General features: G+C 43.6%; 1 pseudogene; it reads left to right on the forward strand.

Moving 5' to 3' along the window:
• The first annotated feature begins 249 nt into the window (after positions 1-249).
• LOC139006286 (protein spinster homolog 1 pseudogene) lies at positions 250-9,162 on the forward strand (annotated as a pseudogene).
• Positions 9,163-26,270: the final 17,108 nt, after the last annotated feature.

The raw sequence follows: 26,270 nt of genomic DNA on the forward strand, positions 1-26,270 counted from the left end.
GGTTCTGTGGGTACAGTTGCCCTGAAGTTCACTGAGAACTCTTGCTTCCTCACATCAAATGAGCAGAGACCAAGTTCAGCAGCCCACTCAGTCCTCCACTTGGAGAGGAGTTTGCAGCTTTAGCACATGGAGGATGTCCTCTGGGTCAGTGCAACCTTGCTAGAGAGGTCAGGGAAGTTTTCAGGTGTTCAGCAGCAACCTAACAAAGCTTGCCTCAACAGACTCATTCCCTGAGTCCTTCAGTCCATGATGACTGAGAAAAATATCCACAGCTTTACCCCCATAGATGGGGAAACCTGCCTCCTCAGGATTTCCCGGTTGAACACAGATGCCTTTTGTGTGGGTGTTGGTGAGTCAGTCACAGACTGGTCACTCGGGAGTAATAATATACACATGCAACTGACATAGTTACCATACACTATGCATAAGGACACCTAATGGATAATGAATATACATGAGGGCCTGACACAGCCCCAGATTCTATAACACTAAAAAATCTGGTCAGCACTGGTAATTCCCGATTGTCCTATAATGTTGTTGTTTTTAAATAGCTATTTGAATGGGTATAAAATGAAGCCCATGAACAAGAAGGAGGGAAATATCAAGGCAGATAAAACAGCTTTGGTAGCAGGTCCAATCTGAATGGAAAAGGGACTACTTTTCCACCTTGCTCTTGGGACTCCTGGACCCCTCACGACTGCCTCACTGGTCCTTCTCTCTGCTCTTTAACCTGCCTAAACACACCTTCCCTCTGGAGCTCTCACTGCACCATCCCTTCAAGGACTGAGAGTATGGCACACTTGCTGCCAGCACTCTCTATCCACCTGCTTCTCACCACTGTCCCCACTGAAACCAAGCATTATCAGCATAATGATGCTCTGAGCACAAACCTAATGGCTTCTTCTCAGTGGTCGAAATTGTTTTTAATCCTCCCCCAAGGATATGTTTATTGATTTTGAGAGAGGAAGGGGAAAATGAGAGAGAGAGAGAGAGAGAGAGAGAGAGAGAGAGATTGCCTCTGGGAACCAAGGTACGTGCCTGATCAAAAACCAAACCCATAACCTTTTGTTATACAGGATGACGCTGCAACCAACTGAGCCATTTGGCCAGGGTTCAGTTGTTATAATTTTAAAACTCTTTGAGATATTTTTCTAGATTCTAAGACACTGCCCAACTTAACCTTGGATCTCCACCTCCAACTTGGGCTCCTGCACTGCCTTCTCTCCCTCTCCCAGTCCCTTGTGTGAAGACCTTTTCTTTCCTCACCTAACACTCTTCCTGATGAGATATCATCCCCACTATACAAATGCGAACACTGAGGGTCGGAGAGGTTAGGTAACTTGCCCAAGGTCCATACCTAATAAGTAGCAGAGCCAAGGTTCAAACCAGGTCCAACTGTCTCAACGTCAGTGGCTTAAGTACTGTATTAAACTGGCTCCCACAGTTTGACAGCATGTGTAATGTGTACCATTAGAAACCTCCCACACCTATTACCCAGTTCCAACAAGCATCTTTTTATGCCTATTCACTTTTCCCACCTCACCTGCCCATCCCCAAGTCTGGATTATCAAATTCCAGACATTTCATCTGCAAATATTTCAGTATGGGTCTTCTACAAGTCTAGACTAACCTTTTAAAACAAAAACACAATGCCACCATCCCACTAAAAAATCCAGTCAGTGTTTATAATTCTCCCGTTGTCCTATAAATGTTCCTTCTTTTTTAGAATTAAACTTGTTACTATGATATAATTATAGATTCATATGTCAGTATAAGAAATAATACAGAGGTCCTAGGTGCTCTTTGCACAGTTTTCCCCAATGGTAACATCTTGTAAAACTATAGTACAAGATTTCAACCAGGATATTGACATTGATACAGTCAAGATACAGAACATTCCATCACCATAAGAACCCCTCATGTTGCACTTTCCCTCCTAATCATTTCCTCCTAGCCCATCCTTGCCCACCACATACCTCCTCAACTCCTGGCAGCGCTGGTCTGCTCATCACTTCGGTCATTTTATGGATTGGATTTTTCCCCCTCCATATACCAATGGTTTGTTTCTTTTTATTACTGAGTAATATTCATGATATGGGTGTACCACCATTTGTTTAACCATTCAAAGACATGAGGCTGTTTCTAGTTCAGGACTTACACAAAAAAATATGAACACTCATGTAAAGGTTTCTCTGTCAACACAAGTCTTCATTTCTCTGTGATAAATATTCAGGAATTCGATTGCTGGGCACATTTTACTTTTTAAGAAACTGCCAAGCAGTTTTCCAGAGTAGCTGTGCCATCATATATTCCTACCAGCATGTCTGAGGGACCCAGCTTTTCCTCATCCTTGCCAGCACTGGGTGTTGTCACTATTTTTTATTTTAGCCATTTTGCTAGGTGTGTTTAATTTGCATCTCCCTAATGGCTAAAGAGGTTGAACCTCATTTCATATGTTTATTTGCCATCTCTATATTCTCTTCATGTCTTTTGCCATTTTCTAATTGGATTGTCTTTCTACTGTTGAGTTTTGAGAATTTTTTATATATTCTAGATACTAGTCCCTGGACAGAGATATTTGGTTTGTAACCCCCGCGCCCACCCTCCCCCCCCCCCCCCCCCCCCGCCCCACACACACTTTGTAGCTTTTTTATCATCTTCTTAACAGGGTCATTTGCAGAGCAATAGTTTTTCATTTTAATGAAGTCCAATTTATCAATTTTTTTATGAATCACAGTTTTGGTATCAAGTCTAAGAATTCTTTGCCTAGCCCTAGGTCCTGAAGATTTCCTTGTACATTTTTCCCTAAAAGCATATAGTTTTACACTTAAATCTGTGGTCTATTTTGTGTTAATTTTTGTAAAAGGCCTGAGACTTTTGAGGTTTATTCATTTATTTGGCCAGTAGATGTTCAGCATCATTTGATAAAAATACTTTTTCCTCCAGTGAATTGCTTTTGCACCTTTGCCAAAAATCAATTAGGCACATTTGTATGGGGCCATTTTGGGGTTCTCTGGTCCAGTCCATTGATCTGTGTGTCTATCCTTCCACCAACACTAAATAGCCTTGATTAATGTACTATATAAGTCTTGAAATCTGTGAGAGTGATTTCTCCCACTTTATTATTTTTTTAAAATATATTTTATTGATTTTTTACAGAGAGGAAGGGAGGGGGATAGAGAGTTAGAAACATCAATGAGAGAGAAACATCAATCAGCTGCCTCCTGCACACTCCCTACTGGGTATGTGCCCGAAACCAAGGTACATGCCCTTGACCAGAATCAAACCTGGGACCCTTGAGTCCACAGGTCGACGCTCTATCCACTGAGCCAAACCGGTTAGGGCCCACTTTATTATTTTTATAAATTGTTGAAGCTATTCCAATTCCTTTGCCTTTCCATATACATTTAGAATAAACTTATCTATATTGATGGGTTTTATATAAGAGTGACATTAAATCTATATATCAATTTGGGGAGAACTGACATCTTTACAATGTCAAATCTTCCTATCCATATACACAGAATACCTATTTATTTATACCTTCTTTGATTTCTTTTATCAGCATTGTGTAGTTTTTAGTGTATAAGTCATAAAAGTTTTGTTAGATTACTTCTACGTATTTTCTTTTCTCTGATTGTAAGTAGTATTGTATTTTAATTCTATAAAATACACTGTCCACATATGCATTGCTAGTATATGGATGTATGTGTTATTTTGTTTGCTTATTTGCTTATGTCCTGTGATCTTGCTGAACTCACTTATTGGTTCTAGATTTTTGTAGATTCCTTGGGATTTTCTGCATAATAATCATATCATCTGCAAATAGGGATAGTTGTAGCTCTTCCTTTATGACCTGTTCTTGCCACATTGCACTAGCGAGAACTTCTAGCACTAAACTGTGTTAAATAGAAATAGTAAACACCGAATTCCTGATTTTGTTTCTATTTAAGGGGAAAAGATTCAATCTTTCACCATTAAGTGTAATGCTAACCCATAGGTTTTTTGTGAATGCTCTTTATCAAGTTGAGAAAGTTCTCCTCTCTTCCTGTTTTTCTGAGAGTTTTATCATGCATGGGTGTTGAATTTTATGGAAAAAAAAAGTTTAGCATTAATTGATATGATCATGTGACTTTTTTTTTTTAGCCCCTTAATATGGTGGATTACACTGATTGGTTTTCAAATATGAAACCAGCTTGCATTCCTGGAATAAACTTGGTCACAACATATACTTCTTTTTATATATTACTGAATTCCATTTTTTAATATTTTATTAAAGAACTTTTACATCTACATTCCTGGGGATATTGGTGTGTAGATTTCCTTTCTTGTATTATCTTTGCCTGGTTTGGGTATCAGGATAATACCAGAATCACAAAATGAATTGTGAAGTGCTCTTACCTCCTCTATTTTCTTTTCTTTTTTAATTAAATTTAGTGTGGGGAGGAGACTGGTCAATAACATTATATAAATTTCAGGTGTACACTTTATGATAGAACATCTCTATACTCTATTGTGAGCTCGCCACCCAAAGTCTAGTCTCCTCCTGCCACCATATATTTTACTCTCTTTACCCTATTCATTCACCCCCACTCCCTTCCATTCTGGTAATCACCATTCTATTGTTTGTATCTTTGAGTGTGTTGTTTGTTTGTTTTCTATTTTCTAGAACAGAACATGTGAAATAGATGGTAATCTTTCTTTAAACACTTGATAGAATCCCCCAGTGAAACTATTTGGGCCTAAATGTTCCTTGAGGTTTTCTTTTTTACAAATTCAATACCCTTAATAGTTATAAGGCTATTGAAATTATCTATTTCATATTGGGTGAGTTATGGTAGGTTCTATTTCTTGAGGAAGTGATCCATTTCATCTAAATTGCAAATTAGTGTAATTTTGTAATATTTCCTTATTATCCTTTGGATGTCTTCAGGGTCTATAGTCTTCTCTCTTTTTTTGCCTTTGTCAGTCTTCCTAGAAGTTCATCAATTTTATTAATCACTTCAGAGAACCAGCTCTTGTTTAATCAATTTCTTCTATTCTTTTTCTGTTTTCAACTTAATTGATTTCTGTTCTTACCTTATTATGTTCTTCCTTCTGTTTTCTTTGGGTTTATTTTTCACTTCTTTTTCTAGATTCTTGAAGTGGGAACTTAGATTATTGATTAAAGTCATTTCCTCTTTTCTAATGTATGCATTCAGTGCTATACATACCTATATCAGCATGCCTATAGCTATGTACCACAAATTTTGACATGTTCCTTTTCTTACTTTCATTCAATCCAATGGTTTATTTAGAAGTGTGTTTTAGTTTCCAAGTGTTTGGAGATTTTCCTGTTATTTTTCTGTTATTGATTTCTTTTTTTAAAATTAAATCTTTATTATTGAAAGTATTACAGGTCTCCTTCCCCTCCCCGCCCCCCATTGACCTCTACTTTGATTCTATTGTGATCAGAGAGCACACTCTTTATTATTTCAACTATTTTAAATATGTTGAAGTGTTCTTATGGCCCATGTATTAAGCATGTCTTTTTATTCTGCTGTATTGATATTTGTGGCCTACTAACCCTGGGGGAACTGGTCCTCCTGTGGCTAATTCCTGGAGATAGCAAATGACCGATCTGTGAGTACACCTTTCATGTGCACAAAACCAATCCAAAACCCACAACCCAACCACTCCTTTATCAGGCTTTCATGGGGCTTCACATTCTGGGCCACTATCCACCTGCCCTAATCATCCCAAGGCCAGGTACCAGACTACTTGCTAAAATGTTTCAAGCTAGCCAATGGAAGCCTCTTTACCCTGTCTTGCCTTGCCTTTCCCAGACACAGTAAAGAGTTTTGCCCACATTTTCCTCTCACTCCTGTCTCCTGACTAACCCAGGTGCTTCTCTGTGTGACTTAGTCTGGTGTGCTGTACCTCCTTCTAGAGAACTATGAATAACAACGTCTTCCTTCATGACAATCATGTCCACATTTGCATCTCTTTACTCTACCTGATTAAAACAAATCCTATGTACATTTTTAATAGCTCAGAATATGGTCTATTTTGGTATAAGCTCCATGGGTACTTGAAAAGAATATATATTCTGTTGTCAGAAATGTCAATTAGATCCCATTGGTTGATGGTTGCTGACTTTGTTTATAGTATTGCTGATTTTCTGTCTAGTTGTTCAGTCCATTGTTGAATGAGAGGTGTTAAAGTATCCAGCTACAATTGTGAATATGTCTATTTCTCCTTTCAGTTCTATCTTTGCATCACATATTTCTCAGTTCTGTTCTTTAGTGCATACACATTTTGGATTGCTATGTCTTCTTTATATCATAATGATATGATGCCCTTCTGTCTGGTAATTTTGTTTGCTCCAAAGAATACTTTATCTGATATCAATATAGTGATTACTGTTTTCCTTTTATTAATGTTTGCATGCATTTTCCACCCTTTTACTTATAACTTATGTAATTATATTTGAAATGAATTTCTTGTAGACAGTATATGTGGGTCATGTTTTATAATCCATTCTGTCAATCAGTTTTTTGGTTGGTGTATTCGAACCCTTTACATTCCTTAAGGCTTTAGTCTGCCATTTTATTTTTTGTTTCCTGTTTATTATTTCTGTTTTCTTTTTCCTACCGTCATATGGTTTGCTTAAATATTTTTTAGAATGCCATTTTTATGCATCTAGAATTTTTGTGTTCATCTAGTGTTAACTTTTCTAGTGTTTGCTCTAGATATTACATTATATATACACAACTTATCATTGTCTGCTAATATTCTCATCTTACTAGTTTGGGTGAAATATAGAAACTTTACCTCTCTTTACATTTCTTTATCCTCTTCTATTTACAATTGTCTTAAATATTTCTTCTATGTAATTTAGAACCACATCAGTGTTATTTTTGTTTCAACTGTCAAACATAATTTAGAAAACTCAAGAAAATAAGAAAAGCCTGTATTTACACATATTTTTGCTTACCATGTCCCTTCCTTCTTTATTTTCTCCCTTCCTCCCTCCCTTCCTTCCTTCCTTCCTTCCAAATACCTTTTCTAACCATTTCTTTTCCTGTATAGAATTGGAGTGTCATTCCATACACCAAAGAAAAAACGGTTTTAGGTTTGATTCCTGGTCAGGGCACATACCTAGGTTGTGGATTCAATTCCCCGTCTGGGCTAGTATGGGAGGTAACCGATCAATGTTTCTCTCTCACATTGATATTTCACATTGATATTTCTCTCTCTCTCTCTCTCTCTCTCTCTCTCTCTCTCTCTCTCTCTCTCTCTCTCCTCTTCCTATCTTTCAAAAATCAATTAAAACAAAACATATTCTCAGATGAGGATTTAAAAAAGAAAGAAAGAAACAGTGTTTTTAAAAAATAAAAATATTGTGCCACTTCTCTGGCATCCATGATTTATGATAAGAAATTTCCTACAATTTTGAATTGTTTTCTCTATAGGGGTGGTTTTTTTCTGTTTTCCTCTGGCTGCTTTCAATATATATAGAGAGAGACCTCCTGGTGGCGGCCGGCCGTGGTGCAGTGCTGGGGCTGAGCTACAGCGAGTATAGTGGGCTCCTGCCTGAGGTAGGGGGTAGGATCGTAGGTGGGACCAGAGCGCGGGCAGGCGCGGCCCCTGGGACCAGGGCTGGGTCTGAGACCGAGCCTTTCCTCAGCCAGGTGGGTGACACTGACTACTGGCCGGTGCCCGGCACCCCAGGGTTACTGGGGGATCCGAAGTCCGAGGATCCGGAGGGCCTGGACCGGGAGAAAGTGCAGCCCATCACGGGCGTGTCTGCGGCCCATGCGGCTCTCAGAGTGGCCCTGCTGTGCTACAGCAGCCTCCTCAGCTACATGGGCCCCTCACCGTGGCTGGCGTCCTTCCGGATACCGAGCAGTTCTTCAATATCGGTGCTCATCTCCAGTGACATGGTGTTGGCACCTGTGTGCTCATCTCCAGTGACATGGTGTTGGCACCTGTGTGTGGCTACCTGGGTGACAGATACAATCAGAAGTATCTCCTGTGTGGGGGCATTGCCTTCTGGTCCCGGGAGACACTGGGGTGGCCCTTCATCCCCAGAAAGCAATTCCGGCTGCTCCTCCTCCGGCTGCTCCTCCTCCGGCTGCTCCTCCTGAGCCTGGTGGGGGTCGGGGAAGCCAGTTCTCCACCGTCGCGCCCACCCTCATCGCTGACCTCTCCGTGGCCGACCAGCGGAGTGGGATGCTCAGTGTGTTCTACTTTGCCATCCCAGTGGGCAGTGGTCTGGGTTACATTGCAGGCTCCAAAGTGAAGGATGTGGCTTGGGACTGGCACTGGGCGCTGAGGGTGACACCAGGTCTAGGAGTGGTGGCGGTGCTGCTGCTGTTCCACCCCTGAACCCCACCTCGTGGCGGGCGGATCTGAGGGCTCGGGCTAGAAACCCCAGCTTCATCCTGTCCTCCCCTGGCTTCGCTGCTGTGGCCTTTGTCACGGGCTCCCTGGCGCTCTGGGCTCCTGCATTCCTGCTGCATTCCCGTGTGGTCTTGGGGGAGACCCCGCCCTGTCTTCCTGGAGGCTCTTGCTCTTCCTCTGACAGCCTCATTTTGGGGCTCATCACCTGCCTGACTGGAGTCCTGGGTGTGGGCTGGGCGTGGAGATCAGCCGCTGCCTCTGCCACTCCAACCCCCCCGGGCTGACCCACTGGTCTGTGCTGCTGGCCTCCTGGGCTCTGCCCCTTCCTCTTCCTGTTCCTGGCTTGTGCCCATGGGAGCATCTTGGCCACTTACGTTTTCATCTTTATTGGGGAGACACTGTTGTCCATGAACTGGCCATTGTGGATGACATTCTGCTGTATGTGGTGATCCCTATGAGTCGCTCCAGATTCTGCTGGCCCACCTGCTGGGTGACGCCGGGAGCCCTTGCCTCATCGGCCTGATGTCCAACCGCCTCCACCGGAACTGGCCTCCCTCATTCTTGTCTGAGTTCTGGGCCCTGCAGTTCTCGCTCATGCTCTGCGCCTTTGTCCGGGCCCTGGGCGGCGCGGCCTTCCTGGGCACCACCATCTTCATTGAGGGAAACCCAGCTGCATGTGCAGAGTCTGTTGCATGAGGCCGGCCCGAAGATGACCGCAACGTGGTGCCCCAGCGAGACTGCTCCACCTGGGTCCCTGTGTCCAGTGTGCTCATCTGAAGGGCCGTGGCTCACCTACCTGCACACCTGCCACAGCTGGCCTCAGGCCATCCCAGCAGGCACCGGCCCGAAGCCTCGGCCTGGCCCAGCTTCTGAGAGGAGCCTTGGGCATGTTCCAGCTCCCACACTACACCGGCAGCCAAGGCCGGGCGGTGGGGTGCAGGAGGGATCCCCTCCACTGGAGCAGCCCCAGGGGCTCGGTGATATTTGTACTGAATAAAATTGTAGCCAGACCACCCCGCCCCACCAAATCCTATCTAATAATAGAGAAACATGGTAATTAACCGTAACTTCGCTACCCTTCCCATTGGCTAATCAGCGAGATATGCAAATTAACTGCCAGCCAAGATGGCGGCCGGCAGCCAGGCAACTGAAGTGAACAGGAGGCTTGCTTGCTCCAGTGACGGAGGAAGCCAATGTTCCCCACCTGCCGCAGCCCAGCTCTGAGCTTGCTCTGTAAGAAACAATGTTGCAAATATAGAAGCTAAACAAAACCCAGAAACCTGCTTTCAGTAGCCGAGGTCTCAGAGCTGGAGCCAAGCCTTAGAGCTAAAGCCGGCTCTCAGCTCCAGTGACAGCCATAGAAGGTAAATAAATCCCAGAATAAAAAAACCAAAAAACAAAAGGAGAGGTTGGGAGCTTCAGTCACCCGCCAGCCTGAAAACGGCCCTCAGCCCCTCACCCAGACTGGCCAGGCACCCCAGTGGGGACGCCCATCCTGAAGGGGGTGTGACCAGCTGCAAACAGCCATCATCCCCTCACCCAGGCTGGCCAGGCACCCCAGTGGGGACCCCCAACCTGAAGGGGGTGTGACCAGCTGCAAATAGCCATCAGCCCCTCATCCATGCTGGCCAGGCACCCAAGCGAGACCCCCACCCTGATCCAGGACACCCTTCAGGGCAAACCAGCTGGCCCCCACCCGTGCACCAGGCCTCTATCCTATATAGTAAAAGGGTAATATGCCTCCCAGCACCAGGATCAGTGGAGCCGCAAGGCCTCCCAAACCTGGGATCAGCGGAGCCTCTCAGCACTGGGATCAGCGGAGCAGCGAGGCCTCACTGCCTCTGTGTCAAGCGGAGCCGTGAGGCCTCCCAGCACTGGGATCAGCGGAGCAGCGAGGCCTCCTGGCCCCTGGAGCAGCGTGACAGGGGGTAGCGCCCAAACCCCCTGATCGCCCTGCAGCTCTGTGTGTGACAGGGGGCGGGGCCACAACCTCCCTATCCACCCTGCTCTGTTTGTGACAGGAGAAGGCGCCCCAACCCCCTGATCAGCCCTGCTCTGTGCCTGATAGGGGGGAGTTCCCCAACCCCCTGATTGGCCCTGCTCTGTGTGTGACAGGGTGCAGTGCCCCAACCCCCCCATAGGCCCTGCTCTGTGTGTGACGGGGTGGAGCCGCAACCTCCCCATCGGCCCTGCCCTGAGTGTGACAGGGGGGAATGCCCCAACCCCCTGATCAGCCCTGCTCTGTGCATGACAGGGGGGAGCTCCCCAACCCCCTGATTGGCCCTGCTCTGTGTGTGACAGGGTACGGAGCCCCAACCCCCCGATGGGCCCTGCTCTGTGAGTGACAGGGGGCAGCGCCCCAACCCCCTGATCCGCCCTGCTCTGTGCGTGACATGGGGTGGCACCACAACCTCCCCATTGACCCTGCCTTGAGTGTGACAGGCGGCGGCGCCCCAACCCCCCAATCGGCCTTACCCTGAGTGTGACTGGGGGTGGCATCACAACCTCCCGATCCGCCCTGCTCTGTGCATGACAGGGGGCGGCGCCCCAACTCCCCAATCGGCCCTGCTCTGAGCCTGACCAGGGGCTGCACCTAGGGATTGGGCCTGCCCTCTGCCACCCTGGAGCAGGCCTAAGCCATTAGGTCATTATCTCCCGAGGGGTCCCAGACTGTGAGAGGGCACAAGTGAGGCTGAGGGACATTCCCCCCCGCCCTCCCCCCCGCCCACCAGTGCACAAATTTTTGTGCACCGGGCCTCTAGTCTATAATAATAAAAGTGTAATATGCTAATTAGACCGATGTCCTTCCTTCCGGACAAAGCTGCAGTGGGCGGGGGGGCCACAGCAGAGGCAACAGAGGCAGCAGAGGCCCCTGGCTGCAGTGGTGGTGGTGGGCCGGGGCCAGGGCCAAAGGCCCATGCACGAATTTCATGCATCAGACCTCAAATATATATATCCTCAACCAAGGATATTTTTCCCATTGTTTCTCAGAAAGAGGATGATGGAATGGAGGGAGAGGGAGAGGAAGGGAGGGAGGCAAGGAGAGAGGGGGGGGGAGAGAGAGGGGGAGAGATAGAAAGAGAGAGAAGCATTGATATGAGAAAAATGCATTAATTGGTTGCCTCCCGCATATGCCCCAATCAGGGGTGGGGAGCAAACTTGCAACCCAGGTATGTGTCCTTGACCAGTTATCGAACCCAAGACCCTTTAGCACATGGGCCGACACTCTAAGCACTTAGCAACACTGGTGACCAAGGCAAAATTTTATTTTACGTTACTTTTCCCAAGTTTAATTATGATGTGGTCTTGGCATGGTTACTTTGAGTTTGTCCAATGTGGGCTTAACTTCTTCAACCTGTAGATTTATATCTCCAGCTAAATTTGGAAATCTTTCAGCCATTATTTTTTTGAGTACTTTTTAAGTCCTGCCCTTGTTCTCCTCTCCTTCTGGGATTCCAATGACACAAATATTTGGGCTTCTGTTGTAGAAATAGAGGTCTCTGTTTTCCGATCTATATTCTCTCTCTTGTTCAGATCAAGTGGGTTTTATTTCTTTAGCCTACCAATTATTTCCTCTCTTTCACCCATCTACTGTTGAGCCCACCCACTGAGCATTTTATTTTGGTTATTATATTTTTTAGTACCAAGATTGTCATTTGGTTCTTGTTTATACTTTCTATTTCTTGCTCAGGTTGTCTATTTTTTCATTGTTTCAAACATGCTTGTAATTGCTCATTGAAGTATTTTTCTCATGACATTTAAAATCTTTGTCAGTTTATTTTAATATTTCTGTCATTGTGGCTTTAGTATATATTGGTTTGTTTGCTTTTTTCATTCAGTTTGAAATCTTCTTGGTATGACAAGGGATTTCTGATTGGAACCTGCATATTTCAGGTAGTATATTATGAGACACTGAATCTCACGTAAGCCGTGTGTTCTGGCTTGCTTTCTCTGACACCATTCCAGAACAGAAGAGGATGGGTATCACCTTGTTACTGTCAGGGGAAGGTAAAAGTTCAGGTTTTTCACTTGGCCTCTGTTGACATATGAGATGAGGAGAGCTTCTTGTGGTTGCTGGGCAGGGGAGGGAGCTTTAGCTCCCATGGGGTATTCACTGATACCTAGTGGGTAGGGGTGGCCTGATTACTAGTGGGCAATGATGAAAGTCCTGACTCTCCACCAGGCCTCCACTGACACCAACCCAGGAGAGAGGGAAAGGTGCCATGTAGAGGTGGGGTGCAGGCTCCTGACTTGGTCTCCACTGACACCACAGGGCAGCGGTTCTCAACCTGTGGGTCGTGACCCCTTTGGGAGTCGAACGACCCTTTCACAGGGGTTGCCTAAGACCATCAGAAAACACATATATAATTACATATTGTTTTTGTGATTAATCACTATGCTTTAATTATGTTCAATTTTTAACAATGAAAATACATCCTGCATATCAGATATCCTATATAATAAAAGGGTAATATGCAAATTGACCCTGACAGCAGAACAACTGGGAATGACTGGTCACTATGACACACACTGATCACCAGGGGGCAGACCCTCAATGCAGGAACTTCCCCCTGGTGGTCAGTGCGCTCCCACAGGGGGAGCTCTGCTCAGCCACAAGCCAGGCTGACAGCTGCCAGCACAGCGGTGGTGGCAGGAGCCTCTCCTGCCTCCTCAGCAGTGCTAAGGATGTCCAACTGCAGCTTGGGCCTGCTCCCCGCTGGCAAGTGGACATCCCCCAAGGGCTCCTGGGCTGCCAGAGGGATGTCTGACTGCCAGCTTAGGCCTGATCCTCTGGGGAGCGGGCCTAAGCCAGCAGGTAGACATCCCCCAAGGGGTCCCAGACTGCGAGAGGGCACAGGCAGGGCTGAGCCCCCCCCCCCCCCCCCCCGGGGCACAAATTTTAGTTTCCATACATGAGGAACTGTATTAAAGGGTTGCAGCATTAGGAAGGTTGATAACCACTGCCACAGGGTATGGAGCCTTGTTACCATCCAGTGGGGTGAAAGCCTCAGCTTTATCTTTACCTTCTCTGACATCACCTCATGAAAATCTCACTAAGGCATGTCACCAATAGTCATTGGTGCCAATTTAACACCAACAAGAATCCGCAATTTGAGGTGCAGTGAATAAGAAAACTTTCTTCAGTGTAAAACAGCTCAAATGTGATACAGCACAGCTGCAGGACAGCTCTGGGGCCAGGCCCCTCTTAGGCTACATGACTCTACTCCGCTCCTTGATGAACTGCTCTGCTCCATACCTTGCATTGTGCTGGTCTGCTCCACTGCAGGATGGTCTGCTTCACTCTGCTGTGCTCCACTCTGCACCCGTCTGACCCAGTCTGCTTCACTCTGCTCTGGTAGAAAGGGAAAGTGCTCTCCCCAAGCCAGAGGGGAGCTGGCTTAAATGGACAGAAGTCCCACTAGGGAACCCTCGTGCACTGCTGGTGGGAATGCAGACTGGTGCAGCCACTGTGGAAAACAGTATGGAGTTTCCTCAAAAAATTAAAAATGGAACTCCCATTTGACCCAATGATCCCACTTCTAGGAATATAGCCCAAGAAATCAGAAACACCAATCAGAAAGGACATATGCACCCCTGTGGTCATAGCAGCACAATTTACAATAGCCAAGATTTTGAAACAGCCTAAGTGCCCATCAGCAGATGAGTGGATTAAAAAAAATGTGGTACATCTATACAATGGAATACTACGCTGCTGTAAAAAAGAAAGAACTCTTACCATTCACAACAGCATGGATGGACATGGAGAGCATTATGCTAAGTGAAATAAGCCAGTCGGAGAAAGATAAATATCACATGATCTCACTCATTTGTGGAATATAATGAACGACATAAACTGATGAACAAAAATAGATTCAGAGACAGAGAATCATCAAACAGACTGTCCAACTTCAGAGGGGAAGGCAGGGAAGGGAGAAAGGGGGTAAGAAATCAACCAAAGGACTTGTATGCATGCATGTAAGCATAACCAATGGAAACAGACACTAGGAGGGTGAGGGCATGTGCTGAGGTGTGGGGGTGGCTAGGGAGAGGTCAATGGAGGGAAAAGGAGACATATGTAATACTATATGTCATACTTTAAACAATAAAGAATTTTAAAAAGAAAGAAGTCCCACCCTTGGTTCCTGATTGGTCTGTCCTCATGCAAATGAGGATGCCAAATCTTCATAGTTTGATTGGTCCAAAAGACTCTGCCCTAATTGGTCTGCTCTGATTGGTCAGAGCTGCAATGCTCTGGTTAGATGGGGAAGCCTCAGTCCTATTGGCTGAAATAGGATTCCAGGAACTCTTTTCTAAGGGCTGGCACAGATGGCAGAAACACAGTGCAGGCAGGCAGTTCAGCAGAGAGGTAGGAAGTTCAGTGTAGGCTTTTCCCTGAAGTGCAGTTTAGCATGAGAGACCCCTGTGAAGAAATGGCTTTAGGCCTCTGCTTTATAAATTTGAGCCCAGTTAGCCACCAGGAGCCCTTCTTAGTAAATGCTCCGCTCCTCAGGGTTCACAGGTTGTCTAGGTTCCCTCTTTGCTATTGTTGAGTAGAGGCATATTTTTTCTATTATGTTTAACTGGTGTAGAGCAGTTATTATCTAAAACTTTTCTGAGTTGCTAGGCTTCCCTTTTCCTGGTCCTTTGACTAGAGAGCAGGCTTTTCTTGTGTTGTTTGAGTTTTTTTGTTTTTGTCTGGACCCATTGTTTTTTTTGGATTACTGCCTCCTTCAGTTTGGTATTTACGAGGCAAAAACAACAGGCAACCATTCCCCCACCTAAGGTCCCTACCTGGTTTACCTTCTTCTCTCCAACTTTCAGACTTCTTATGTTTGTTTTTATATAATTTCCAGGATTTTAGTTGTACTTAGCCAGAAGTATAGGGAAAAGTACATCAAGCAGCTTCCCAGAGTAAAAATTTCCTTTCTTTTTAAATAATAGTTTGAATAGAAATCAGTGAAATCCATATATTGTAATTGGTCTCTTAAATCTCTTTAATCTATTGGTTTCCTTCCACTTCTTTTTCTTTTTTTGCAATTTTCTTTTTTCTCTCAGAATCTGGGTCATTTGTCTCCCAGTTTCTCACAGCCTAGACTTTGCTGATTGCATATTTCTGGTGTTACTTAATATTTTCTTCCATCCTTTTTATTTTCTATAAACTGATAGATAGTATGACATCAAGTCCTCTAACATTAGCATGTATGCTCAAATTTCTCACTGTTTTCCCGAGGGCTGCTCACTTATCCCTACCTCTAGGCTCTTTCCTGCCTGGAATGTCCCCTCTGCCTGCCCCTCCTCCAGCCTGTTCTAGACTAGTTCAAAGTCTTCATTCCAAAAACTCCCTCTGCTTCACCCCAGGCAGAACCTCTTCCTCCTCACCTCCCCCTCCAGGGTCACTCTGTGGGCATTTGTACTTGAGTGATCTCCTCACTTCTCCACTAGGATGGGGGCTCCTGGACAAAGGACAGCCAGTCCCCTTTACTCCCAAAATATATCCCTTCACATAGTGGGCATCAATAAACGTATGTGGAAATAATTTGAATCTTGAATATTAATCCTTTTTGTGAGCAACTTCCCTAATTGCCAGCACTGCTGTTGCCATGGTTTCTCTTACCCACTGGAGTACTTAGGTGAATGCTGATGGAAGAACTGAGTGTGGCCAGCCAAGGCCTTTTGAGGTCATTCTAAGAGGGGAAAAGGTTGAAGTGACAGAATGCCTTGAAACTATTCAAATGGCCCTAGCCGGTTTGGCTCAGTGGATGGAGCGTCGGCCTGTGGACTGAGGGGTCTTGGGTTTGATTCCAGAAGAGGCACATGCCCGGGTTGCAGGCTTGGTCCCTGGTGTGGGGCGTGCAGGAGGCAGCCTATCGATGGTTCTCTCTCATCATTGATGTTTATATCTCTCTCTCCCTCTCCCTTCCTCTCTGAAATCAATAAAAATATATTTTTTTAAAATAAGAAACTATTCAGATGTCAGAGTGCAGTGGGAAAAACTCACCAAGATGAGGAATTAAATTAATTGTAAAACTATGGCCACGAATCTTTCTAAAGATAAAACTATAGACCTCAGAGATTCCATCATTAAACAACCTCAGAAACATAAAGGTACTTTTTCACCTAAGTTGTTTCTGGGTATGATTTATTAGACAGGCACTAAAATAATTTATTTCTAATTTTTCTGCTAAAATAACATATATTTATAGATTCAGGATTAATGTGGTATTTTAAATTATAGTTAGCACAAAGCTATAAGTAATTATTTCTTTGTATGTTGTTACCCTTACTAATCTCTTACTAAGAGATTAGTATCCTATTCAAAACATATTATTACAACTTAAGACAGTCTCTTTTGACTGGTTATCAATGTTCAGAGAATGGGAGGCATACTGGAGAGAGAATTGAGTGTTTCTGCTTGAACTTCAGCCCTAAACAAAACCTATGAATGATCTAGATTCTGATCATAAAAGGGGCTTCCAAACACTGGATTTAGCATTAAGACCAAAGAGATGCTCTAGCCTACTTACCAGATACTTGGAACTTGAAATTGTCATATTGTGCCTCCTCCCCATTCACCACAGGTACAATCCTAGCAAAAGATGGACACCCCTCCAACTGAAGTTAACATTAATAGGGTCAACATCTTAAGTCTCCCCTGAAACACATCTGTCAAAATAGTGCTAATAGTATGGTTATAAAATCATAAGGACCAAATTAATATAAACTACAGACCATAGTTTCCCAAACCTACTAAATCAGACTCTCTGGTCCCACAGCCCAAGAATCTGTACCAAGAATCTGTATTTTTAACAGACTTCTGAGTTGGTTTTTATACAGCCAGCTTTGTTTCAGGTTCCTCTGGAGCAGGCAAACTTGTCAAATTTCAGCGTGCCCAGGAATTGCTTGGTGAAATCATAAAATGCTCGTCCCAAGGCCCACTCCAAAGGGTCTAATTCAGTCACCTGGAAGGGGAGTGGAGAACCTGCATTCAGACATTCCCTCCCGTTAGCCTCAAGCTGGTCTTCAGAAACAGATACTTGGCATTTCAAGCAGGCTCCTTGAAAATAGCTGTATCTCTGAAATATTTCCTCTCTGGAAATGCATCTGTAAGTCTTTCACGTTCAGTCACAGGATAATAAAAATGGTTATATTAACACTACATGTTGATTCACCTCTCTTCAGCCCTATGGACTCAAAACATGAGTTTGTCCTTTCAGCAACTTGTCCTACATGGGGAAGGGGCTGGGCTTAGTCAATCACACCCTTCCCTCCCTGTGGTGGCCCTGTTCTGCCCAGCCCTTGCCTCTGCTGTACACAAAGGGCAACCTCCATGGTCAGTCAGCCTGGTCTCCAGACTTCAGATAAGCGGTTCTCTCTAACACCCTGAAGTCACTCATCACTCTCCTCACAAATAAAACCACATTAAAGACTTCTGATAAATTCTTTTCAGGATCTGCTTTCTGTCTTTATCCTACTTAGTTTATCCATTTCTGCTTCCTTTGGTGCCACAGGCCTCACTTCTTTCTTTGCCAGCTCCTTTGCTTTGTTTTTCTGTGGCTATCTTCTTTCTCCTTTCTTTCAAAATGTTCTCCCTTATCTTCTCTGATACAGACAAAAGGTCAGAAGCCAAGCCCATCACAAGGTGAGGACCCAGTGTCCCCATTTGCTCTGTATCAGAGTGGCTGTACCTCCTGGACTGACGAGAGCCTTGGGCACAGATACAAGGCGAGCCCAGGGCAGGGGATGGAGGTAGGTAGATTTCTGGCTCTTGCTATTTCTTCCTCCAAGTCTTACTTCTTCCTTCATGCAAAGTGAATCTCTTTAAATTGGAGATCCTAACTTCTCAAGCACCTCCTGCAAGCCTGGTGCCAAACTAGACATTGTACACAGTGGAAGTACTGACCCTCATCTTACACAGAGAGAACAGACTCTGAGGAAAAGAGCAAAGCCTCAAATTCAGGTGTCACTGACCCTCTGCCCTGTTACACTGCCTCAGAGTGATAGAGAAATGGAAGGATGTGGACACCAAGTCTCAGGTCTTCTTGACAGCATTTGCCTCATTTTCTGCCCTCAGACACTAAACCCAGGGCCTAGACTTGGTGGAAGGAAGGTGGGAAGAAGGTAAACAAAGGCAAGGGTAAAAGTGACCTGTGTGGTTTGACATGAATAAAAGCAGTAGCTTATTATTGTTAGTAACATAACCATTGGATAAAAATGATGCTCAAAAGTCCTATCTTTAAAAGTTGAAAGTATAAACATCTACAAAAGTTGGAAGTACTATGATATTTTGTTGAGAATTATTATATTGGAAGTGGGAAAGGGAAACTTCTAGAATAGGTCTCACTGATGTGTTGCCAGATATCAAAGTCACCTGGACAAATCTTTCAACCTACCTGTGAGTCTGCTTCTAATGAGTGTTTTTTTCCTCCGTATTATGGGTCTTATTCTCCTATTTCTTCATGTGTCTTATAATTTTTTCACTCAGTGTTGGACATTGCATATGACAGAATCACCAGGGCTGTTTTGTTTCTTTGTGTGCGTGTGGGTGTTTTTTCCCAGTGGGTACAAGTCTTTTTCTCTGAAAGGTGGCTAGAATGAGTACTTGATCATTCAGATTTCATCAAGTATCAATTTGATCTGAGACTTATCAGTAGTGTTAATAAAATTGAGTGTACCTCTGCTATCTAATAAAAACAAGGAAATTCCACTTTGCCCTTCAGTCCAACTTCGATTTCCTACACCCCCACTGTGGAGTAGCTAGTCTCTTTGATTTTGTCAGTGTTTGAACTAGGAAGGAGGTTGAGACATAGCCATCATGTAGTTTTGGCTCACCTTGCCTTCAGCTCCAGCACCACTCCAAAATTCAACCACTGTGAAATTGTGCAATTCTCTGTTTTTCAGCCTTGCCTACACTGCCACTTTTGCAGTAAAATTGGGGGCAGGGTGGTAGTGATTGTTGAGCCAAACAATTTTTTTTGTATTTGAGGCATTTTAAAATTCCAATCCATGTGGCAACCCATAGTATTATTAGGATTTTGGCTGATTCTTCCTCAACTCTATAAAGTCTCTTCATTTATAGGAGGCCTGCTTCTCCATCTTCCCAAGCACTTCCCCCAGATATGGAAGTAGCTGTGGCTCTCTGATCACCATTGCTCCCTGTAATTTAGTTCATTGAAGTTTATTCTGTTCACAGTTCTTTCATAATTGCTATGGAAAAGTATGGTTTTCCCTTTTAGCAGGTTTTTTGTTATGGTTACCGTAGGAATAATGGTGTATTACATCCTATATCCTAAGTGGAAACAGAAGCCATAGTGTTGTTTGTAACAGCAAAGGATTAGAATCAACCCAAATGGCTATTAATAGAGAATTTTTTATTAAATTACATAATTCTATAAAGGAATACTATAAATTGTGTGAAAGAATGAGGAAGCTCATTATTACTTGTACAAAATGTTTCTCATGATATATTAAGTGAGAAAAGCGAAGTATAGGACAATATACACAATGCTTTACCTTTTGTGTAAAAGAGGAAAGAAAAGTCATCTATATTCATATAGATTTGAGTCACACACAGATTCAATCACATTCATATATACAAAGAAATTCTTAAAATACACAAAAGAAATTAGTAAAAATGGTCACCTCATTGTTTTTTTAAATTTCTGGATTCTTAAGACTTAGTTTCTATATCTATAGAATAAGATGAAAAATACTTTTCTTATAAAATTATACAATGAAATAAACAAAAGGATTTGGCACATTTCAAGATATCAAGTAGTTGTGGGTAAATAATTAACACAGTGACCTTTGCTTTGGGTTACACCTAGAGATGCCTTCATTTATGCTTTTTGTGTTTTTGTGTGTCAGTTACACAATCTAAATTAGTCATTTAAGCATGATACTTCTACAACAGCCTATTTTTTTTTTCCTTTGGTAAATTGTAAGTAAGAACTTTGTTTTTCCAAGGCCTACTGACCTAATAATCTAGTATGCAAAGTCATGTAGCCTGTAAGAAAAAAATGAATGTTTCCCGCCAGATGGTGATTAAAATGATGATACCATGATCCTCCAGATTGACAAATACCATCTCCACCAACATTGCACAATATGTACAGGAGCCCCCATATCACAATAAAAGAGTAGTCCAAAACCATCATTTATTTATTTCAAAGCAATAAGGAAAAAATAAAAGGCATTATATTTACTGCCTCCTCTTTCCCAAAGCACAATTATCCAATCTATACTTTTGACTTTAAAAGTCTCTGTCTGGTTCTTTAAATTAAAAAATATATATATTAAAGTCTCCATTTGGTCCTTTAAAATGGCTGATCCATGACTTTTGAGCACAGATCATACTAGATATCAAACCAATATATATATTAGGCAAGTAATCTTATTAAGGTGCTAAAAGACCTAATAGAATGCTGCTATTGCTTCTCATGCACCCCATGAATCCAACGTCCTCAGATCACAGATGAGCACTGGGTAATGGAAGTCTAATGGAAGGAGGTCCTTCTCTAGCATGAATTAAGATTATTAAGCAGCCTAACTATCAATAAATTCCACCAGCTTGCAGTTTCTGGGATCACTGGGCTGTGAGCTCAAAAAAGGCACAGCAGAGCAAAGGGCTGCTCTTAGAGCCTCCATGTCTGACCTCTCAGTAACAGCACCTTTCACCTGAGGCCATTGTGATATGCCCTGGGAATGGAATAGAACAGTGGCTTTCTGACCTTTTGTGATGGAGATCTGCAGAAAGAAGTACACTTTACATTGGGTTCAGCACACAAATGAGTATGAAAAACACACACACAAAACAAACATTTCAAAAAACATTACTTAACCCTTACTAAGAACAATGCTTTCTGACATTTTCTATTTTATTATATTTCATTTGATGGGGGGGGGGGGGGGCGGGGAGGATAGAAATTTATGTCCCAGCCTACTAATGAGGTCGGGACAAGCAACACTAGAAGAAAATATTTTCCATTTTTATCCCACTATCTTCCACGGATGTGCATTTTACAAAGCAAGTCTGCCCAGTGCCATCTACTGAACTCTCAGGGTATTGCAAGTGAGTTTTTTGTTTGTTTTGTGGGGTTTTGTTTTTCCTGGCAAAGGGATTTATTTAGGGATAAGATTAGATCAGAGAATTCTCCACACCAATATGTATTTCTTCCTTCAAAGCAAAAACATCTCTGAAACAGTTTAAGGAGAAGTTTAGATGAATAGCAAACACACAAGCTCAGTTCTGAATTCTAAGACTTCATATCCAAGTCAGACAACATCCATATGACTGGAGCCTCAGGAGCAAAACTAACCTTGTAGTTGGTGGTTTCCAGAGAATGACAAATTTAAATTCAGAACATTCTAGACTAGCATGTCATGAAAAGCTCCTGTCATCTATCAAATACTATAACCTGGAAATCATTGCTTGTTAAACTTACTTCTGTAATTTTTTTTTAACTAAAGCAGCTCAAAATATGGATGTTTACTATTCTCCAACTTATTTTGAAAGTTCTTCAAGATGACATATAGCACAATATTGTTGTAACACAAGCTAAAATGTAGAAATTTCTTTTGTAATTTGTGAAGGATACAGTTTCCATTTTGACAAGCCACCATAGCTTACAAAATTTAATTTTTATGTTCAATGGAAGTGAATTTTCCCTACCAGTTTGCCTAGGGAGTTACAGCTTTTCATTCATTTCTGGCTGAAATGTGCTTTTGATACAAACACATTTGGAAGAAACTTTGTAATTTCTTCACAATCTGCTTAAATGGTAGTAAAAGAGCATATACAGTAAAGTCAAGGAAATAGACTTACTTTACCCTTGGCTTGCAACTGAGAATGTCCAGCAATTCGAATTTCCCAAAAATATTTTATGTGTGAATATAAAATTAGAATGGGGAAAATGGAAAGCCTTGTAACAGTTTTAGTCGTGATTCAAAAGGTGGGCTTTTTATGAGATACCTTTAATTTAAAAGTGAAAAGGACAATTAAATTGTTGAAGTCTAAGGGTTGTTGTTGTTGTTGTTGTTGTTTAACTCTGTGACTGTAACACTTGTGTGTGTTTTTTCCCTAAATGATTTGACATTAACAATTTTCAGAATCCATAAGTGAGGATGTGGGTCAATGATGCAGAGAGAAATCATAGTGAAATGCCGTTTTTCTGTCAAAATAATCACAAAAATTAAAAATGGTCATATGTAGGCCACTCCTGATATTCATCATGTGTAAGCTGTTATTAATTACTCAGAGATGCCAGGGTCTCATTCTACCTTGTTTCCCACTGCTCTTTTGAAGAAGTCTAATTTTTTCTTTTTTTTAGTCAATTATATTTATCTGATTAATAGCACAACAGCAAAGTCAAGAAGGTGAGTGTAGACCAATTGCTAATGGTGTTAATAACTAACAGCTAAGAGAGATTCAAAGGACCTAACTTGCTCTAAAACTGCCAAGTGTTTGAACAGGGCCTCCATTCTCTCACAAGTCTCTTCTTGTCTCGAGACATTTTATGCTCTCACCTACATATGGTTCGTGAGTCAGATGTGTAACTAAGACATTTTTATGTACATAGAGAGTACCCTTCCTGGGGGAATGCAAGGGGTTGCCTTATTATGTAGCTAAAAAGCAATCATTCATTCAAATATGTTAAGAAATTGTATTTGTCTCCCACTGACTTTGCACCATAGCAACTTCTTTCTTTTCGGTTTATTTATAACAGAACTATCAAATTAAAATACCAAATAGCTTATAACTTGACAACTGCATCACTTTAAATATCCGCATGAAGGTTCAGCTCACTTATAAACACCTGGGACTTACCTGCTTGCTATTATGAATGTACATGAAAATAGTAGTCAGACGTACCTCTGACACTCTGAAGTGACCAGGTGTGGCTGTAACAGATCCTCGTCAGTTAATCATCAATAGTCATTTGATAAGTGTGCGGTTTCTCCTGGGAATTAACAATCCTCGGTCAGTTTCATTCACTACCTTCCCAGGAGACACCAGAATTGAGTTTTTCGTTTTGTTTTGCTTTTTACCGTAAAGCCAAGTCAAAAACTCTAAGTTGTTCAGTGCCTACAAGTTAATGAGACAAAGGTGTGCCAATCAGGCAGCAGGCAGCCCTGAGCACCCCAGTGTTGTGGTGCTGGGACCGCTGGAAGGAACACAGCAGGGCTGGGCAGTGCTTCCTCTAGAGCAATGGTTCTCAACCTGTGGGTCGCGACCCCTTTGGCGGTCGAACGACCCTTTCACAGGGGTCGCCTAAGACCATCCTGAATATCAGATATTTACATTATGATTCATAACAGTAGCAACATTACAGTTATGAAGTAGCAACGAAGATAATTTTATGGTTGGGTCACAGCATGAAGAACTATATTTTAAAGGGCCAGAAGGTTGAGAACCACTGCTCTAGAGGCTGTATGTTAAAAGATGAAGATGCGTGAAAACAAAGTGACAAAATTAAGGCAAATTCTCAATGTTTATATTTAATAAATACTGCCTTTAACCAAAACAGTGCTCCACACAAGAATAATTATAAGATTTATAAAAATATTAATTTGTGCTGTAATTTGTGTAATTGTGTATATGTCTAAGTTTATTTGGAGATAACTTCAAATTTCCAAGCTTGAGACCCTTTTCTATTTACCTCTTTCTCCTCTACTCTTGAGGACACATACACACAAGATTTTCTACCCTAGAAGAATCTAAATCTGGTTAGGAAGAAAACACCAGCACAGAAAAACAGAAACACACACAACAAAATAAAACCAAGTGCTGAATTGTAGAGCTGAATATCCTAAAATACAGAGTGGCTAAATGTCCAATTAGCCAATAACACATATTATGCAAATTAACACACTAATTATGCAAATCAGGAGAATAAGAGGAAACAGGGAAAGGGCAGCTGAACAGCACCCTGCAATCACGGTGAAGACATTAAGTCCTATGGTGAGATTTGTCAATGGGGAAAGTGAGTCAACTTTCCATTTGCAAACCATCTTCATCAGCTGGGTTCCTACAGTGGTTCTGGACCCTCCCTTCACTCCAACCCACCAGGACTCTAACAGACCTGAACAGTCCTGTCTTGAAAACTAAAGGACGGCCCCATAGCTAGCCCCGGCCCCCCAGTCCATGTAGCCACCTCTCACTGCATCCCAAGGTGTGCTCAAACCAAGGTGTCTGAACTCCACCCAGCTTGGCCTTGTCATTCCTAACCAGTCAAGTCAGCAAATCTCTTGGATGGGCCAAGCAGGGCTGAGCAGCTGTGGGGCTTTGTCTCTTCATGAAATACACCCTTAAAGACTAAGACTTAAAGCTGGAAGGCGGGGTGGTGACCTCAGGACAAGGCTCCTGTGCACCAGTACAAGACCGGCTCAAGTTGGCCCATGGCGATGGGTGCCAGTTTTACAAAGAAAAGTCAAAACCCTCAAGCTCATGGTGACAATGATGGAAATTCATTCCTGAGACCAGATCTGCCCAGTCAGGATGAATCATTGTCATCTTTTGCTTAACACAGAACTGGACTCAAGTAAAGGCAAGTCAGCCGTGTCTCCACTCTGGTGCTCTGTGCAGGGACAGGGTTCCACTGAGGCCAGGCCAAATGTCCCCAACATGGTCTGCTCTTGCAACTTCAATTCTCCATCCACTTGTTTTGTGAATATCCACTCTCTGTCACCTGTGTCTCCAGACGTCAAAATACCCAACCAGATGTGAACCGTGATGCCTTACTCCTTCGAGGTCAGTCTTTAGGAGAAGAACCAGCTGCGGCCATCTTCTCCAGAAGCTCTGGCACTGGGCCCTTTAGTGGGGCATGTGTAGGGTCAGGAAGGTCATAGGCTTCACTCGTTCTCTTTCCTTCCTTGCGGAACAATCTGGGCTTCCCCCACCCCAAACTGAGTCACCTCCTTGCGATTTCTCACCTGTGGGAGGAGGAAGCAGCAGGGCACAGGAAGGACAGCTCCAGTGGTGCTTCTCCCCCGCCCTTGGCAAAGCCTGGCTCGACCCCCACTTGCCAGCAAGACTCCCACCCTGGGCATATTGTTGAAAGTGACCAAATGAAATGGAGAAACCAAGGAGGCGGTTGTCAAGCTCATCTGCTAGGCTTTGGGGAGAAAGAAGTGGAGACTTGGCCAGACCTGGCGATGCCACTTCCTCACCCTCTGTCCCCAGATTCCTTAAGAGGGAACCTGCCCTGGGGCAACTCCTCAGGGACCAGGACCCTCTGTGGCCTGAACTTAAAGCTTCACATGGCTGGTTAGCCCTAGCCGGTTTGGCTCATTGGATAGAGTGTGGGTGTGCAGACCCAAGGGTCCCAGGTTCGGTTCGGTTCGGTCAAGGACAAGTACCTCCGTTGCAGGCTCCTCCCCGGCCAGGGCCCTGGTCAGGGCGCCAGCGGGAGGCAACCAATCAATGTGTTTCTGTCTGTCTTTCCCTCTCTCTTCCACTTTCTAAAACCAATGGAACATATCCTCAGGTGAGGATTTAAAAACTAAATAAATCTTCACATGGTTGGGAATGCCTGTTGCTCTAATAATAATTTTTTTAACTTAAAGCCCAACTTCAAATATACTCCTGAGAGAGACCCAGTAGAAATAACAACAGCAAGAACTATCCTTTGACCCCACCCCCTAAACGCCGGGATCCAAACCCCGGAGTTCTGCATCCTCCCTAGGTTCTGACCCTGACTCCGACCGGGGCTGGGGAGGGGAGACCTGGGGACTCGGGGAGCTGGGGACACTGGGGTCCTGGGGTCCTCGGGGCTTCGGGAGACTAGGGGGGATTCAGGAACCCAAGGGAGCTCTGGAACCCGGAGTCGGGTACGCCCCGCCCGAGCGCTGGGGGGCCGGGCGGCGAGGAGCCGCCCCCTCCGGGACTT

This window comes from Myotis yumanensis, unplaced genomic scaffold, assembly GCF_028538775.1.
Source record: "Myotis yumanensis isolate MYYU_CA2020_CCGP unplaced genomic scaffold, mMyoYum1.0.hap1 SCAF_3, whole genome shotgun sequence".
NCBI classification, from domain to species: Eukaryota; Metazoa; Chordata; class Mammalia; order Chiroptera; family Vespertilionidae; genus Myotis; species Myotis yumanensis.